This window comes from Peromyscus eremicus, chromosome X, assembly GCF_949786415.1.
Source record: "Peromyscus eremicus chromosome X, PerEre_H2_v1, whole genome shotgun sequence".
NCBI classification, from domain to species: Eukaryota; Metazoa; Chordata; class Mammalia; order Rodentia; family Cricetidae; genus Peromyscus; species Peromyscus eremicus.
In genome coordinates this window covers 24,022,889-24,041,600 of record NC_081439.1, presented here as the reverse complement: position 1 = coordinate 24,041,600, position 18,712 = coordinate 24,022,889, and positions in this window count along the sequence as shown.

Here is an 18,712-nt window from a genome sequence, read left to right as displayed (position 1 = left end):
CACTTCCCATGAATAATCCAGGGAACAAAATGCACTTGAGGTAAAAGGCTCTCTGCCTTCTTTTCCCTGGAGCCTCTCTCAGCTCCCCAAGGACATGGTTTGCCATGTGTCATTCTTCTGACCATATTATGACAATGACCAAAGCAACATATAAAAAAAAATATTGGAGTCAGTAACAATCATGGTATGGAACATTGTAGCAGGCAAGCAGGCATGGCACTGGAGCAGTAGCTAAAAGCTTACATCCTGATCCACAGTAGGAGGCAGAATGTAAGAGAGACTGGGATTGGCATGGGATATTGAAACCTCAAAGCCCAACCCCAGTGGCTCACGTCCTCCAACAAGGCCACATCTCCTAATCCTTTCCAAACAGTTCCACCAACTGGGAGCCAAGTATTCTAACATATGAGCCTGTGATGGCCATTCTCATTCAAATCAACACATCAAATTGTTCTTGAGTACTTACACAAGGGTTTTCCTTTAAAGAAAATGTAGCTTGAGCATTTTCTCTCCAGGTCCCGCCAAGCACTGGCAGTTCCTTAGCCTACTTATAAAATAAACATACTGATGCTTATATTATTTAAACTGTTTGGCCATTAGCTCAGGCCTATCATTGTCTAGCTCTTACTCTTATATTCAGCCCATTTCTATTAATCTATGCCTTGCCACGTGGCTCATGGCTTACCAGCATCTTTACATGTTGTTTTTTATGGTGGCTGACAGGGTCTCTCTCTCCCCCAGTCTTCCTGTTTCCCAGCATTCTCTTCTCTGCTTGTCCCACCTATACTTCCTGCCTAGCTACTGGCCAATCAGCATTTTATTTATACAGAGTGATATCCACAGCAAGAAAACAAATATATGACTATAAAACCTAAATTTCTGTAGTAATTTGTTGTTTCAACTTTGGGCTTGAAAAGTGTATAATAATATTTTTTTGGTTTTTTCAAGACAGGGTTTCTCTGTGTAACAGCCCTGGCTGTCCTGGAACTCACTTTGTAGACCAGGCTGGCCTCAAACTTACAGAGATCCACCTACCTTTGTCTCCCAAGTGCTTGCATTAAATGTGTGCGACACCACAGCTGGGCCAAATAAATTCATGGAAAGATGTTTTCTTCTGGTTTGCTTTCTCAGTCAGGACAAATGAATATTTGTCTATGTAACTACCTCTAACTCTTCCACAAAATGGAATTGGATACAAAGAAGGATTCACATCATAGATAATATTAGTAGAGTGTCACAGGACGAGAACAAAGCATCTCAAAAATGATCCTATCCTGTGAGTTACACCCTACAAAGTGGCAGGCTTTAAGTGAAAGGATGATAGAGTAGCCCTGAGTTAAAACAATATGGAGAAAAATAAATGTACATGCTCAAATATGAGTATTTTTTGATAATGACTCCTACATTAGTTACTACCCTTCCTGCTATTAACAAATACATGACAAGAAGCAACTTAAGGAAGGGTTTATTTCAAAGGATTCATCTCAAAGGAATGCAGTCAATCACGACAGGAACAAAAGATGGCAGATCATATTATATCCACTGTAAAAGAGTAAAGCACAGTAGACAAAAAGTGAGCCAAACCTATGACCTTCAATGTCTTATCCACAATGACACACATCATCCAAATTCCATATCTTAAAAGTTCCACAGCCTTTCCAAACATAGCCATCAGCTGAAGATCAAGGATTCCAACACATGAGGCTACTGGGGATATTTCACAATAAAATCCCAACTACAGAAAATTGTTTTGGTAGGCCTGAAGTGTGAAACCCTTATTCATCTACACTGGTCTTATCTTCAGTATGTTGGTTGTGTTATCAATTATTGGCACTGATGACTGGCCCTATATGTAACTAAAAAAATCCAGATATTTGTGAGGATGTGAGAGAGAAGTTCATGGAAGACATAAACTCAATTGTGGTTATGTGGGTAAGTGATGACAGCCTGCCCAGTGGCTTTGTCCCAGTGGCTACAGGATGTCCTACTCAGTATGTCTATCCCTAGCAAAAAGTGTCTCCCTTTGCTGTCTGATCTTCTTACTACTATAGCTTAATGATTCCTGTGCTAGCATCACAGCTATAATTCAAATGTAAAAGTGCTGGTGGGATATGTCAACTTACTGTGGTTTGCTTGGAACTATCCCAGTTTTACTAGAGCATCTGTGTCCCAGGAACCCAACTTAGACCCAGATACACCAGGGCCAGTTGGTCACTCTGGATGCTGGCTGAAGTCAGAGGTCAGTAGAGAAGGCCATATATCACTAAAACATTTCTCACAGTGTCATTTAAGATGATGAATTCACCCCTGACCGTGTACAAAAATAGGATGGTTATTCTCTGCAGTGAAAGGAGATCCATCTCACTGGCAGATATTTCGTTCCTGTTCATTGAAATTGGCACAAAAAGCCAATACTACTAGAGGCCTGGCTGTGGCAAAGTAGGACATACTTTTCTCACAGGAAGCTTCCTGCAAAGACAGTTGGTAGAAAATTATCAGATGGGTAAGAGAATCAGAGCAAAGGGCTTAAAATTGAAGATTTATGACAACTGGCTGAATCAAAAATAAAAATGCCCGGAGTCCAATGTTGTATGAATGAGCATACATGTATGTGTGTGCCACACAATCTTCTTTTCTTCACATGCCCCTACAAAGAATTCCATATTTTCAATTTTATTACTATTTAATGGATCCTTTAAAGTGTCTCAGATGCACTTTGATCAAGCCTAATAATCATGTTCAGTCTTTCTCCAAACAAGATAGATGTGAACAGTCTGTTTTTGTTACTATATTGTGTTCATTTTCCTACACAGTCTCCTTGTACACTCGTGTTATTGTGATTGAAGTTTGTATGTTAGAACTCTGTAGTCTAACATTTATTTGCAAAGCAAGTCAATGCCTAGCTCTACCCCTGAACATCCTCTGTGTATAATTGCAAAGTGGGTTTTTGTTTGTTTGTTTGTTTGTTTGTTTGAGGGTTTTTTTGTTTTCTGTTTTGATTCAAGACAGTGTTTCTCTGTGTAGCCCTGTCTGACCTGGAACTCACTCTGAAAACCAGGTTGGCCTTGAACACTCAGATCTACCGGCCTCTGCCTCCTGAGTGTTGGGATTAAAGGCATGTGCCACCACTGCTCATTTTAATTGCAGTTTTATTTCATCTGATTCATGTTCATAGATACACATTCTCTCTGAACTCTTTTGGGAACTAATAATACTCCCAAGGAATATCTTATGTTTATATTAACAACTGATTTTTCTAAAACTTGACAAGAACCCAGGTGCTTTCACTTGTTTGATTTATTTGTATATACATGTGTCTAAATTTGTTTGTGATTCTATAACAAAATACCACAGAGCAGATACACATTTCTGTAGTCAAAGAAGTCTTTGATCAAGGTGTCAGAAGATGTGGTGTCCATTAAGAGCTGATTCTCTGTTTCTAAGATGCAAGTAATGTATGCTATGTCTTCACGTGGCAGAAGAGACAGAGACCTGGACAACTGTATTCAGTCTCCAAAATCTCATTCAGGAGGTTAGAGGCTTCACAGCTACTTCATGTTCAAAAAAGATCTCAGGTCTTAACACCATCACAGTAAATGATTAGATTCCAAAATAAGTTCTGGGGAGATAGCAACATTGAAACCACACACACACACACACACACACACACACACACACACACACACACACACAAATCATGATTTAGATTAAGCAACAACAAATTTGTTGTTTTCCAATTTTATGAACATAAAACTAAGGCACATTGAACCTAAGTGATTTCCAAGGTGATTGATATGGTGCTCCATGCACAGGATCAGAACCAAAATGACAGAAGTTATGTTAGAATTTCTATTACTTTTCCTTCAGATAGATACCTATCTAGACACTTCTTTTGTCTTCTCTACTCTCACTTCTCCAAAGAACACCCCTGCGGATCAACACCATGTAGAAAGATGGAAGAAGAAAACAATTTGTGGACATCCTCATGGTCCAGCCCCGTTTCTCATATCGGCCAGCCCTTTCTTCTGTCTACTTTATTCCCTTAGTCCCATTTCAACACTCAATATCTACTTCCCTCTCAACTAGCTTTTCCTTTATGAAAGTTTCTTTTATTTTTATCAACCTGTTTAATTATGGAATCATAGTCATGGGCAGAATTTTCTAGTACCAGTGAGAGTCCAAGCCCACAAAAGCCCAACACCGAATTATCTATCATCTGGGTGTTAGAGGCTATATGGGATTTTACAGATTTTCCAGAAATAAGGTCATATGGACTACTGTGTTGGTTGAATAAAGGCTAGTGGATTGGGCAGACAAAGCATACAGAAAATTGTCCTAAACAAGCCTCTCCTCTGGCCCCTGTACTATTTATGACACTCAGTATCCCATTGCCTCCTGACTTAGCATAGTTCTCAGCCTTCAGGTTTCTAGTCCTCTCTATCAGAACGGGCTCTAATGGGGGAAGTTTATTACTGCCCATCCTACTAGTATCTCCAAGATTTAAGAAGTCAGGTGTTCAACTGTATACTCTTCTTGCTAACAGATAACTTCCCAGAATTTAGTTTGTTGGACTTCTTCTGTGCTTGCTACCTTAGCTCTTTAATCTTCAGATTGTCTCCAATTAGCTTGAGAAGAAATGAGAGACTGTCAATGTGATATTAATTGTAACTTACAGATGTACAATTTGTTTTCAGGGGAGAAAAGGATGCAATCAAATCAAACTGTATTAGTGCCTTGCAACTTCAAACTGCTTAGGAACTGCTCTTTTGAAGGACTATGACAATGGCATTTTTAGGGTAGAGAATGGTGCACGGTGAATGCGTGGTTTGAATGTGAAATGCTCTCGTGTTTGAACACTGTTTGGGAAGGTTGTGGGACTGTTAGGAGGTGGAGACTCTCTGCAGGAAGTTGGTTACTGGTGCCTGGCCTTGAGGTTTTTATAGCCCAGACCTACCTCCTGACTATGGATGCCATGTGACCAATTGACCTCCCACTTGTGCTTCTCTGCCTTGTCCATAATGATGAAATGTATACCCTCCACCATGAAACACAACAAAATTACCTTCCCTAAACTCGTCCTTGTCAGGCATTTTGTTACAGCACTGAAAAATGTAACTAGCTAATACAATGAGTCTAAATATATATTCTCAATAGTAAAGTAAAATATTTATGTGCAGAAAGCATACAGCCTATTCAGTGCTCACTAGCATATTTGAAGTCTCTTGATTGTCAGAATCCACTGTTCCATAGTTAAAGGATTGATTAATAACTATTACCATGTACTACACAGAGAAAAAGTTTCCTAGGTTTGGGTTTCTAAATGCTGATAGTATATAAAATGCATGTTGTATATTCTTGGGTAGACTTCTGCCCTAGTATGATGTCAGCTAGGTAAAGATCAGACAGAGCCTAAAGGGAAATGAGTGCCTCTAGAAACATGCATATGCAAAATATGTAGACATATACTCTCAAAGTGTTCTATATGATATTAACTTTAATGGAAAGTCTTCATCATAAAGTCTTCCCACATAAACAAGACCAAAATTACAAATTTAAAGGTTCCCTCTGATTTGACAGCACATAATCCAGAGAAAACTTCTTGTAGGCCAGAAATTTAAAATCAAGCCATCAAATTAAAGCAATGGTTTAAAATGCCCTTTAATCTTCTCTTGTGTGTTATTGTGATTTAATTTACACCCCATGTATCTAGTCATGGCTAAATATTAATAAATAGAGATATACAGAACTAGTTTGGCACCCTGAATCTTCTACAGTTACTGAATCATTCTATCTTGCTCATGTTTTCCCCGCAAAGAGGGATGATGATAGGCCCTAATTTAAAAACTATTATAAAATGGAAATGACTGAACATATTTATGGCTCCCTACCAAATACAATGAGCTCAGTAAATGGAAGTTATACTTATTTTCCTCTGTAAAAGAAAAGCACTTTGAAAGCAATACTCATTCATTTCTTAAAGTACTGGAAGATAGTATAGCAATCATTTGACATCCTATAATCTCTGGTCCTCCTTCTGGGTTCCTTTCTAATTTAAACCAAGCTATTTGGTATATTGAGACAGGGGGATCATGACTGTCAGGTTACATAGTGAGACACTCTGGAAACTAAAAAGCACATTTGGATCTTTTATTTTTCCTCACACAATTTGTATCTGTGCTAGGATTTCTGGGTGTCCTCACTCCTGATCTAAGTATGCTATTGCAAGTATACAATACAATATATTGAACTGTTTATCAGAGTTTCATTCTGGGTCTGGTGAGATGGCTCAGAGGGCAAAAATCCTTATCATCAAGCCTGATGACCAAGTCTGATACTGGGGACACACATGATGGAAGCAGAGAACTAAGTCCCCCAAGGAGTCCTCTGACCTCTACATTGTAACGGTAACGCCCGCGTTACTGTCACCCGTTCACCATGTCCGAGCGAGGGGCTGTGGATTAAAAAATAAGGGACAAGAGACAGCGGGTCATTTGCCTCAGCAGAATGCCAAATGCCAAATGCCGTTTATTGAAAGAGGGAGGAAACCTTAAATACAGGCTTACAGCACAATGGTGGATCCCCGGAGGGCAGAAGTTTGCTACTGAATGTTCTACATTCTTGCATCTAAGCTGTTAACGCCCAATATGCAGGATACACAAACAAGGAACTTCCCTAAAGCATTCAGGAGGGTGGATACCGGCAGGGAATTAGCATAGGGAGGACATCTGGTCAAGGTCAGCAAGCAGGCAACGGCTTTACTCAATATGGGAGGAGACCAGGGCCCTACACTACATATGTGTTTTGGTACACACACACAAACACACACAAACACACACACACACACACACACACACACACATGCACAAAATAAAGTGATTTTAAATATCTTAATAAAAACAAAGGTTTTTTTTTTCAACATTGGCAAACACTTTAATGCAGAGTAATAATAATACAGTTTGTGAATTTTTTTAATTTTTATTTTTATTTTGCAATACAATTCAGTTCTACATATCAGCCACGGATTCCCTTGTTCTCCCCCCTCCAGCCCCCCTCAACTTCCCCCCAGCCCACCCCCCATTTTCACCTCCTCCAGGGTGAAGCCTCCCCCGCGGACTGAGATCAACCTGGTATACTCAGTCCAGGTAGGTCCAGTCCCCTCCTCTCAGGCCGAGCCTAGCGATCCTGCCTAGGCCCGAGGTTTCAAACAGCCAACTCATGCAATGAGCACAGGACCCGGTCCCACTGCCTGGATGCCTCCCAAATAGATCAAGCCAATCAACTGTCTCACCCATTCAGAGGGCCTGATCCAGTTGGTGACCCCTCAGCCATTGGTTCATAGTTCATGTGTTTCCATTTGTTTGGCTATTTGTCTGTGCTTTATCCAACCTTGGTCTCAACAATTCTCACTCATATAAACCCTCCTCATTCTCGCTAATTGGACTCCAAGAGATCTACCCAGGGCCTAGCCATGGATCTCAGCATCCAGATCCCTCAGTAGTTGGATGGGGTTTCTAGCACGACAATTAGGGTGTTTGGCCATCCCATCACCAGAGTAGGTCAGTTCGGACTGTCTCTCAACCATTGCCAGCAGTCTGTTGTGGGGGTATCTTTGTGGATTTCTGTGGGCCTCTCTAACACTTTGCTTCTTCCTATTCTCATGTGGTCTTCATTTACCATGGTCTCCTATTCCTTGATCTCCCTCTCTGTTATTGATCCAGCTGGGATCTCCCGCTCCCCCAAGCTCTCTTTCCCTCGACCCTCACCCTTCATTACCCCCACTCATGTCCAGGCTGTTCATGTAGATCTCTTCCATTTCTCTGTCATTGGGTGATCCCCGTGTCTTTCTTGGGGTCCTGTTTTCCAGGTAGCCTCCCTGGTGATGTGAGTAGCAGTCCAGTCATCCTTGTTCCACATCTAGTATCCTCCTATGAGTGAGTACATAAACCCAGCTACTCTGAACCTGCTAGAAGAGAAAGTAGGAAGTAGTCTTGAATGCATTGGCATAGGAGATCACTTCCTAAATATAACACCAGTAGCACAGACACTGAGAGAAACAATCAATCAATGGGACCTCTTGAAACTGAGAAGCTTTTGTAGAGCAAAGGATACGGTCAACAAGGTAAAGCGACAGCCTACAGAGTGGGAAAAGGTCTTCACCAACCCCACATCTGACAGAGGACTGATATCCAGAATATATAAGGAACTCAAGAAATTAGACATCAAAATGCCCAACAGTCCAATTAAGAAATGGGCTATAGAACTAAACAGAGAATTCTCAACAGAGGAAACTCAAATGGCTGAAAGACATTTAAGGAATTGCTCAACATCCCTAATCATCAGGGAAATGCAAATCAAAACAACTCTGAGATACCACCTTATGCCTGTCAGAATGGCTAAGATCAAAAACACTGAAGACAACTTATGCTGGAGAGGATGTGGAGCTAGGGGAACTCTCCTCCACTGCTGGTGGGAATGCAAGCTTGTACAACCACTTTGGAAATCAATATGGTGCTTTCTTAGAAAATTGGGAATCCATCTCCCCCAAGATCCAGCTATACCACTCTTGGACATATACCCAAGGAATGCTCAACCACACCACAAGAGCACTTGTTCAGCTATGTTCATATCAGCATTGTTTGTAATAGCCAGAACATGGAAACAACCTAGATGCCCTTCAACTGAAGAATGGATAAACAAAATGTGGTACATATACACAATGGAATACTACTCAGCAGAGAAAAACAATGACATCATGAGGTTTGCAGACAAATGGATGAATCTAGGAAAAAAATCATCCTGAGTAAGGTAACCCAGACTCAGAAAAACAAAGGTTTTATCCTGGATTCCCCATGGGAGTTTTCACACTAGGAAAGTCTCTAAATGTCCCTGTGCTTTGAATATATCTTCAAAGTGTGTGTTTTGGCAACTAAACCCCAATAGGACAATGCTGATAGATGGGACTTTTAAAAGGTGAATGATTTCAATGCATTGGGCTCTTACCTTGGAAGGGGGATCCTAATAAAAGGGTGAGTTCAGTCTCCTTCCCCCTCTCTTTCTGTACTCATGACCTTTCGTCTTGAGATGGTACATCATGGAGCCCCAAATGTAGATGTCTCCATATTGGGCTTCCAGCTTCCATAACTATAAGCAATGAATTTGTGTTCTTTGTAAATTCCCCAGTCTCCAGCATTCTGTTATGACAGCACAAAATGGACTAACACAGCTATCTCACTATTTTGCTTATTAAAAGAAAAGTTGCTGATTGGAAAGAGGAATAAAATAAGAAATAAGAAAATGTGATTTTTTTTTTTACCAGAAAATGGCTCTGCAGTTATTAGTGGTGATTAATATTATGTAGCAAGGGATATAGTAGAACTTACAACTCTAGAAATATATTCTCAAAGATAATGCTTCCTTAAAGCAGTGTTTGAAAATCTCATTTGACTTGTGAGCCACTTTCTTCAAAATGTGCAGTAATCCTGCAAGTTACTTAAGGACATTTTAGAAATTACTTAGGAGAAATTTTTGCCTGGTATAAGGAAAATAAATAGTTTTAAGGGAAAATGTGGACATATACTTTAAGATCACTATATGTTTAAATAATTTAACAAAGTTTAATTAAGATAGAATAATAATTCATAAAGACAAACTCTACTTTTCACCATTTAATAATGGGTATTTGATTTGTTTTAAATTAATTATTTAAGAAAATGTGTAATTTATCAAAAAATGAAATTTAAAAGGTATATGAATATTTGATATTGGTGACTAAATAGACAAATTATGGATTATAATTGAACAATGAATTACGGTACTTAGAAGTGGTGAGAATTGTATTGATGTCCTAACACTCAGAATTCCTGCATTTTATAGTTAAAAACTCAATTTACTGATTTGTACAATTGTAAGATTCATTGCTAAGTAACAATGAGCAAAGGGAGGTAGATCGTCTTCATCAAGCATGAATAAACATCGCCATTTTTGTAATTTTCATCACTCAAATTTTTTTACACTGCCTTGTGAATGCTTGAGTAATCTAGATGCACAGATTGATAATTTGGACCAAAGGAATGCAATTCACAGGGGTCATCCTTAGGCTTCTCACACAGATACTGTCTTTTCTGTGTGTCTCAGAAGTCTTTCATCATCAGTGTGCTGTATAAGCCTTGTCTTACTCATTAGTCCACTTTTAAATTTCATTGTACAGTATTTGATTCAAAATAGAAATAGTTGGAAACATAACTGAAGAGCTCAGTAAGAGGGGAAGTTATAAATTGGTGGTCATTTGAGTGAGTACTGAGGGCACTCAGAAAATTTTCATTAATTGTTATAAATGCAAATGTTGGGCTCATCAGATAAACGAACTTACTGCAAAGCATGTCAACTTCAGTTTGAAACATAGGGCCCAGATGGTAGAAAGATAACTCACACCTTTAAGTTGTCCTCTGACTTCCACACTAATGTTCAAGCACTTGCAGTCTGCCTCCACCCTACGCTGCACACATGGACATACACACAGAACAAATAAACAAAAAGGTAATTTAAAAAATAAACATAAATTTCACGCATTAAACATCATCATAAAGACAATTACTTTCAAACACTACCCTTTCAATAAAAAAAAACTTATGTAATGACTTCAATCCTTTCAATAATGGATAGATGCCAACACTCTATTAGAAAGTATGGGCAAGGATATGCTCCAGGAATAAATATCCCCAAACCCATAGTGACTCAGCATACATAAAGATGTTTCTTACTTACAATACATGGTTAAAACAGGTCCTCACAGCCTCAACACATAGTTTTGAATCAGCAATTACTTTTATAGAAGTGTAGTATTGTCACAAGACTGTTGCACATGTTGGTTTTAAAGCTGATATTTTGAACAAAAACACACAAATTACTTCTGTTACATATTATCAACCAAAGCAAATCACATGGCTATGACAAAGAGGCAGGAACAGTCCTCAACAAAACTAGTAACTTACATATGTCATAGATGGGACACTTCATAAGTTGAGAACAGAAAATATTGTTCCCAAGCATCCACTCCTTTCAATGTGACAGGTTTGGGCATTCCTGTGCTGACATTTTTGCCATTATCAATTTATTTTTATGCTTTTTCAATAAGTTCTGAACTTCTCCTTTAGCACTTATAACAGCTACACACCAGCAAGTATACCATCTAACTTTTTCAAGCCATTTTAAAGAATATGCACTGTCTACTTAGGATCAAGCTAGAAACTCAAATCATTAAGACTGAAAACAGAACTGTCAACACGGATCTGAGCCACTTGTCTGATAATCACTGAATGTCTTTGGCTAATTGTCCAATATAACCTGACCCAAGAGACATTGTTAGCACACAGTTGGCATTTCCAAGTTATTTTATGGACTATTAACTTTATTTTCCTGGCATGTTCAAACTAATGATATACATCCATACTGTATGAATTCATTAATATAGTGTTCAGAAGCATGCAGAATTAATTCATGGTGTCAGAAGACAGGAGAACTGTTACATTTGAAGAGAAGTGACTGGAAAAGTGGATAGAAATTCAGCTTGTGTGTGTGTGTGTGTGTGTGTGTGTGTGTGTGTGTGTATGTGTGTGTAAGGGGGAGGAAGAGATCAATTCTGTTAATGTTGATATTGATTACATAGGTTTGAACTGTACAAAAATGCATTAAGTTTGATCACTTTTATGTAAGATGTATTTGAATACAAATCTCACTTTAAAAGAACCAGTTGAATTTCTGTGACAGCTCCGTGATTTCTATGGCCGCATTTCCCTCCTTAGGAAACACAGAGAGGAATCTCAGTGACTTCCTTTGCTCTTTTCCTTCCCCCTCTCCATCAGTTCCATAAATGGTACTTCCTAATATTTTCTGTAATCTATTTTGTGTGTGCCTGAGAGAAGATGAGGCAAAATCTGGTGAGGGTTCACACTCAATTATGCAATCCTTTCTACTCTTGTATGTGCACACAAACTGCTAACTGGTGAACTACCCAAGTTGAACTCTTCTATTATGTCATTGTTCCTACACCACCTAAACCAGTACTGCTATCTCTCCTGTCCCTGAGTGTTCTGCTCTCTCCATTAATATTCAATCAACTGGTTGCTCTGCAATGTCAGCTCTCCAGTAGGTTAAGAAATTCTGAGTTTAATGTTTCCCCAACGTGTTTTCATTTCACAAATGAGTGGTAGCAACATTCTTTTCTAGCTTACTGTATCAGACAAGTTAATGATGTTTAAGATTGTCTCTCATGTTTCCTAGTGATTAAATTCAGATTATTCTTTTTAAAAACATCTTAACATTTATTTCTTTTTTTAATTAAAGGACAATTACATCACTTTCCCCTTCTCTGTTCTCCCTCATCCCAATACCTTCTATTCCTTCCTTCATTCCCTCTCAAATTAATGGCCTCTTTTAATTTTTATTGTTCAAATATAGACATAAATATATACATACAACCTGATGAGTAAGTTTAGTATGACACACACACACATACAAATCATATATATATGAATATATGATTTCAGAGCTGACTACTTCATATTTGATAAGCAATTAGTGAGCTCATCCCTTGGTGAGGCTAATTCTATATCAGCAGTAGTTAATTGCCTAGAGTTGCCTGTCTAGAAATGGGTCCTCATGAGATTTCCCCTTTCTTTGTTAGCATATCTATTGATAGCATTCATTGTTCAGGAGCCCGTATTGGTGAAGTTATCATAGGCAGCTTCTTTGTCAATTTGAGAAGACACAATCTCACAGAAGACTTCCTTGCTCTCTGGCACTGACTATCTTTCTACTCCTTCTGTCATGTTTCCTGAGCCTCAGGTGCAGTATTTGTGTTGTAGATGTATCCACTGGGGCTGGGATCCACAAGATCTGTTGATCTCTGCATTATGACCTGTTGTGGTTTTTCTTTCCTAATTGTCGTCATTTGCTATAAAAAGAAGCTTCTTTAATGAGGGGTGTGATCTATCTGTGGATGTAATGGTAAGTTTTAGACTGTAGTTAGGAGTTATGCTGGTCTAGTAAAGGTATGACAGTAGCTTCTCTTTTAAGATCCATGGGGTTAGTTGGCTAGGTTTCTAGTACTACAAATGATTTCCCTCCTATTGAGTGGGCCTTAAGGCCAATTAGATAGTTGCTGTTTGCTGCCACAATATAAGTGCTACTATTGTACCTTTAGGGACATCTTGCCATCTTGGTCATTGTTATCGGCCATTGGCATCACAAACTATTGATTGCTTTCCTCCTTTTGTACTATGAAAGCTAAACCACAGAAAGAAGGCTTTCAGGTTATATCTAGTTCAAATATTTAGAATCCTGTGTCTGAAGCTTGTGGTGTCTTCAACCATAGGGGTTTACCTTCTACCTCTGAGATGTAACCATGAACAAGAGCAATAGCCTATATTGTTTGGGGAGTCATTTGGACTACCCTGATTAACAACTTGAATGGAGGTTTCTCATTCTATATTAGGATTTTTTTTTAAAGATACTCTGTGGCTCTTGTGGAGTGCATTGTCAGCCCAAGTAGCATAACTTCATTTAAGATATATGTGGTCGGGATGTGGTGGTGCACACCTTTAATTCCAGCACTCAGGAGGCAGAAGCAGATGGACCTCTGTGAGTTCGAGGTCAGCCTGGTCTACAAACTGAGTTCCAGAACAGCCAGGGCTATACATAAAAAACGTGTCTTAAAAAACAAACAAAAATGGTGTATGTGGTATGTGTGTGTACATACACTTATGTGTATTGTGTGTAATTTTAGTTAAATATAAAGTAATGTAATTCCTTGAGGCTTTATCAAACATCCTTAGTGTTACAGAGAGGAAGAGAAGGTTTGCTAGCTATAATTCAGACAGAGAAATAATATCCAAAACATATAAGAAACTCAAAAGACAAGAGTCAAGAAAATAACAGAGTGGGAAAACAAGGAAAGAGATACCATGATAAATGAAGACCCCATGGGAATAGGAAGAAGCAGAGTGCTAGAGAAGTCCCCAGAAATCCACAAAGATACCTCCACTATAGACTACTGGCAATGGTCAAGAGAGTGCCTGAGCTGACCTACTCTGGTGATCGGATGGCCAAACACTCTGTCGTGATAGAAATCCAGTGACTAATGGAAGCAGATGCAGAGATCCACGGCCAAGCCCCAGGTGGAGCTCCAGGAATCCAATAAGCGAGAGAGAGGAGGGATTATATGAGCAAGAGATATTGAGACCATGATTGGAAAAAGCACAGGGACAAATAGCCAAATTAGTGAAAACATATGAACTGTGAACCAATAGCTGAGAAGCCCCCATGGAACTGGACTAGGCCATCTGGATAAGTGAGGCAGTTGATTAGCTTGAGCTGTTTAGGAGGGCCCCAGGCAGTGGAACCAGGACCTGTCCTTGATGCATGAGCTGGCTTTTTGGAACCTAGGGCCTATGCTGAGACACTTTGCTCAGCCTTGGTGTAGGGAGGAGGGGACTGGACCTGCCTTGGCTGAGTCTACCAGATTGGGCTGACTCCCTAGGGGAGACCTTGCCTTGGAGGAGGTGGGAATGGGGGGTGGATTGGGGAGAAGGCTGGGGGGTGGGAGGAGGGAGGACAGGGGAATCCATGGCTGATAATGTAAAGTTAAATTAATTATAAAATAAAAATATAAAAAAAGAAAACAAATGACCCAATTGAAAATGGGCTATAGATCTGAACAGAGAGTTCTCAAAAGAAGAAGTTAAAAATGGCTAAGAAATTCCTCAAAATGTGGTCATTATCCTTAGCAATTAGGGAATGTAAATGAAAACAAATTGAGAATTCATCTCACCCCTGCCAGAATGGCAAAGATAAACTAAACAACTGGCAACAAATGCTGGTGAGGATGTGGAAAAAGAAGAACCCTCATTCACTACTGATGGGAGTGCAAACTGGTGCAGCTACTGTAGAAATCAGTGTGGAGAATCTTCAAAAGCTAAAAATAAACATACCTTATGACACTGCTATACCACTCATTGACAGAGGCCCAAAGGACCTGACTCCACAGACACTTGCTCAGCCATGTTCATTGTTGTTATATTCACAATGGCCAGAAAATGGAACCAACATAAATGTCCTACAACCATCAAATGGATATTTAAAATGTGGCACATATGCACTATAAAATACAGTCATTCATAGCTGTAATGAAAAGTGAAATCATGAACTGTATAGGTAAATGGGTGGAACTAGAAAAGATCATATTGAGTGAGATACCCAGACCCAGAAAGACAAATGTAATATGTTCTTTTCCATCAAAGGCTCCTAGCTCCAAATCCCAAGACATGAGTTTAAAACATGCAATAACCACAGACAGAAACCAGAAAGGCAAAAAGGGACCATGGAAGGCAGGGCAGAGTGGTGAATAGCTGGATTCAGGCAATATGGATGGAGACATGGAAAAACAGGGAGGGGGCTCTTATTGTGGAGAGTGGAGGAAAGTTAACCTTTATTTATTCTGATGCTGCTAATTTCCAGTAAGATCCATAAAGTCAGAACTATGTAGGTTCTTTTTACTTCTAAAAGTTAACAATAATGTATGTTTTTCATTCATTTCAAAATACATTTTATTCTTTAAATATCCATTCAGTAGTACCTCCCTCCAACTTTCTTTAGTGTTCCCACCTTGTCTCCTTTCAAAATTTAAGTAAGCTTTTGAAAAATGGCATTAATAACCACTGAGATCTGTTACTGTTGCCCCTAAGTGGATGGATATGGAACCATCCAATGGGGCATGAGCAACCTTACCAACAGCCACATCCTCAAAGGAGAGAAACTTATCTTCCCTTGGAAGTCACTAACTGCCAATATCTTCTCTATTAGGGACTTGGTCCCAAGAGTCCCTCCTCCATCCAAACTAGAATGGTGACTGGCTTGATCATATGAAGGTCTTGTGCTGTGAGTTCATGTATGCAAAAACCATGTCATGTCCAGAGGTCAACAGTTCACAGCTCTGCCCAATCCACGAGCTCTCACATACTTTCTGTCCTCTTTTACATGATGTTTCCCCAATCTTGGATTAAGGAAGTCTGATAAAAAGAACCTGTTCCCAGCTGAGCATTCATAGTTACCTCTGCTGTGCACTTTGACCAGTTTTAGTCTCTACATGACCTACTACAGAGTGCTTCTACTACAGAAGTTTCTGACCAAACTAGAGAAGCCCAAATCTACAGGCATAAACATGAATATTTCAAAAGCAGTTTGACAACATGACCATTTAGCAAAACAACAGTTTCCCTCTTAGGGGCTATGATCTCCCCAGCCATGAGCTTTCTACCAGGTTTACAGTAGTAGGTACAAATTCCCTCTTGTGGAACTAGCCTCACATCTAATCAGAATATAGTTGGTGACCCCCATACATAACAGTCATACCACTATTATAGCAGTGGGCACATCTTGTTAGTCAAATCAACATGCAATTTTTAATATAGGAATAACATAGAAGAGATAGCATGCACAGAATTCTTGGTGTATGCTGTAAGGAGACACAGGAGATTGGCCCTAGCTCAAAGAGTCTTAACTTGGACTCTTTCATTAAGATAATTTCTTCCAAGCTCTCCGTTATGCACCATTATGAAGTTTATATTTTCCCCTTGGTATTGATGAATAGTTTGTGGTATACTCATTAAATATTTACCAATTTTATGCATTCAGCAATGTTCTTTCACCCCATTAATCTGTACTTATTGACTGGAAATTTTCTGTAAGTAAGAGCTAGTTCATTTTATTGGAGCACGATATTTTTAAAAAGCAAGATCTAGGTACTATGTTTCTTATTTCTATTTATTAGATGTATTTGAATTTATGCCCCGATGCCCACAGTTCTAATCTAATCCAATACTCTGTACTCTAGATTTCTCCCCATGATAATACCTCCCTTGTCCATCAGTGAGAAATTCGACTCTAATCATCTTCAGTACATTGACTTAAAGGAGCAATGTTCTGCTGTAAAACCAAACTTATCACTAAAGCCTCTGCCCTCACACAGACACTTTTCTCAAATTACTCAGGTTATGACACTTAACCCTGAGCTGCTGTTCTTCTTCCATAGAATTCCACTGGGACTCATGTGGAGAACTTTTCAAATAGGTAGGGAGGAAGGGAGGGAAAAAGAAAGGGAGGAACGTAGGGAGGGAAAGGAAAAAGGAATGAATATTTTAGCAGATTTTTGCATTGACTTTTCTTTCACACTTTAGGATTTTAACAATCTTCTCTATTTCTAATGAGAACCTCAGCATTTCTTGAATCGGTTAATGTGTTAAATGAATCATATTTTTGTGGCTGCTTTGAAATTTTTCTTATCTTCAGTTTTCAGCATTTGACTACAAAACTGTGTGGGTACAGTTTCTCTTTGTATTTTTTCCTGTCTAGGATTCAATTAAGTTGCATACTTGCATATAAGTATCTCATGTTGAATTCTATTGCATTTCTTTGAACAGTGATGATACTTTCCTAGTGAGCAATTAATATGGGTAGACTCAAATACTGAACCCTTTTTGGCAGTGGGCAGCAACTGAATCTGCTCATTCTCAGCTTTCCAGCCACTGCCTGACTCACACACAGATTTTGGGTACCATTGATACGCAGATTTCTCACCTTCCTCTTTTGTAGCACGAATCTTAAAAGGTCTTATTAATAAAAACAAACCTGGATCCAGGTATTGGGGTGAACGCTGAATGATCAGAGAAATAGAACAAGCCACAGCTAACCTCACCTCGCCAATTCCTCAGCTGATCTTGTTTCCTCAGACTAAAAGCCTCTGAGTCCTCATTGGAATGGATCTGAGCCGAACTTCTGCTAAAAGCTAAAAGCTTAAAAAAGGCCTCTAGTTCCTGGTCCTCACACCTTATATACCTTTTTGCTTCCTGCCATCACTTCCTGGGATTAAAGGTGTGTGTCACCATGCCGGGCTGTTTCCAGTGTGGCTTTGAACTCACAGAAACCTGGATGGATCTCTGCCTCCGGAATGCTAGGATTAAAGGCATGTGCTACCACTGCCTAACCATTATGTTTAATATAGTGGCTGTTCTGTTCTCTGACCCCCAGATAAGTTTATTGGAGTGCACAATATATCAACCACACTCTTTGATGGTGATAGCACTCTCCTAGATAAGATCTCTCATTTCCCCACTGCTCTAATAGCTGAAAACTTTCTCCCAGGATCCTCAAGTGGATGAGACCATTGTTTTCTGTATGACTTTTTTTTATTTTATAATTTAATTTAATTTTACATATCAGCCATGGATTCCCTTGTTCTCCCCCCTCCCACCTCCCCCCCCACCTGCCCCCCAGTCCACCCCCCATTCCCATCTCCTCCAGGGCAAAGACTCCCCTGGGGATTGAGTTCAACCTGGTAGATTCAGTCCAGGCAGGTCCAGTCCCCTCCTCCCAGGCTGAGCCAAGTGTCCCTGTATAAGCCCTAGGTTCCAAACAGCCAGCTCATGCACTGAGGACAGGTCCCGGTCCCACTGCCTGGATGCCTCCCAAACAGATCAAGCTAATCAACTGTCTCACTTATCCAGAGGGCCTGATCCAGTTGGGGGCTCCTCAGCTATTAGTTCATAGTTCATGTGTTTCTATTCGTTTGGCTATTTGTTTCTGTCTGAGTTTTAGTGGCCTCACAATGGGCACGTAAGTCATAGCAACACAAATGCAAATTTAACCCATGGTTACTTTC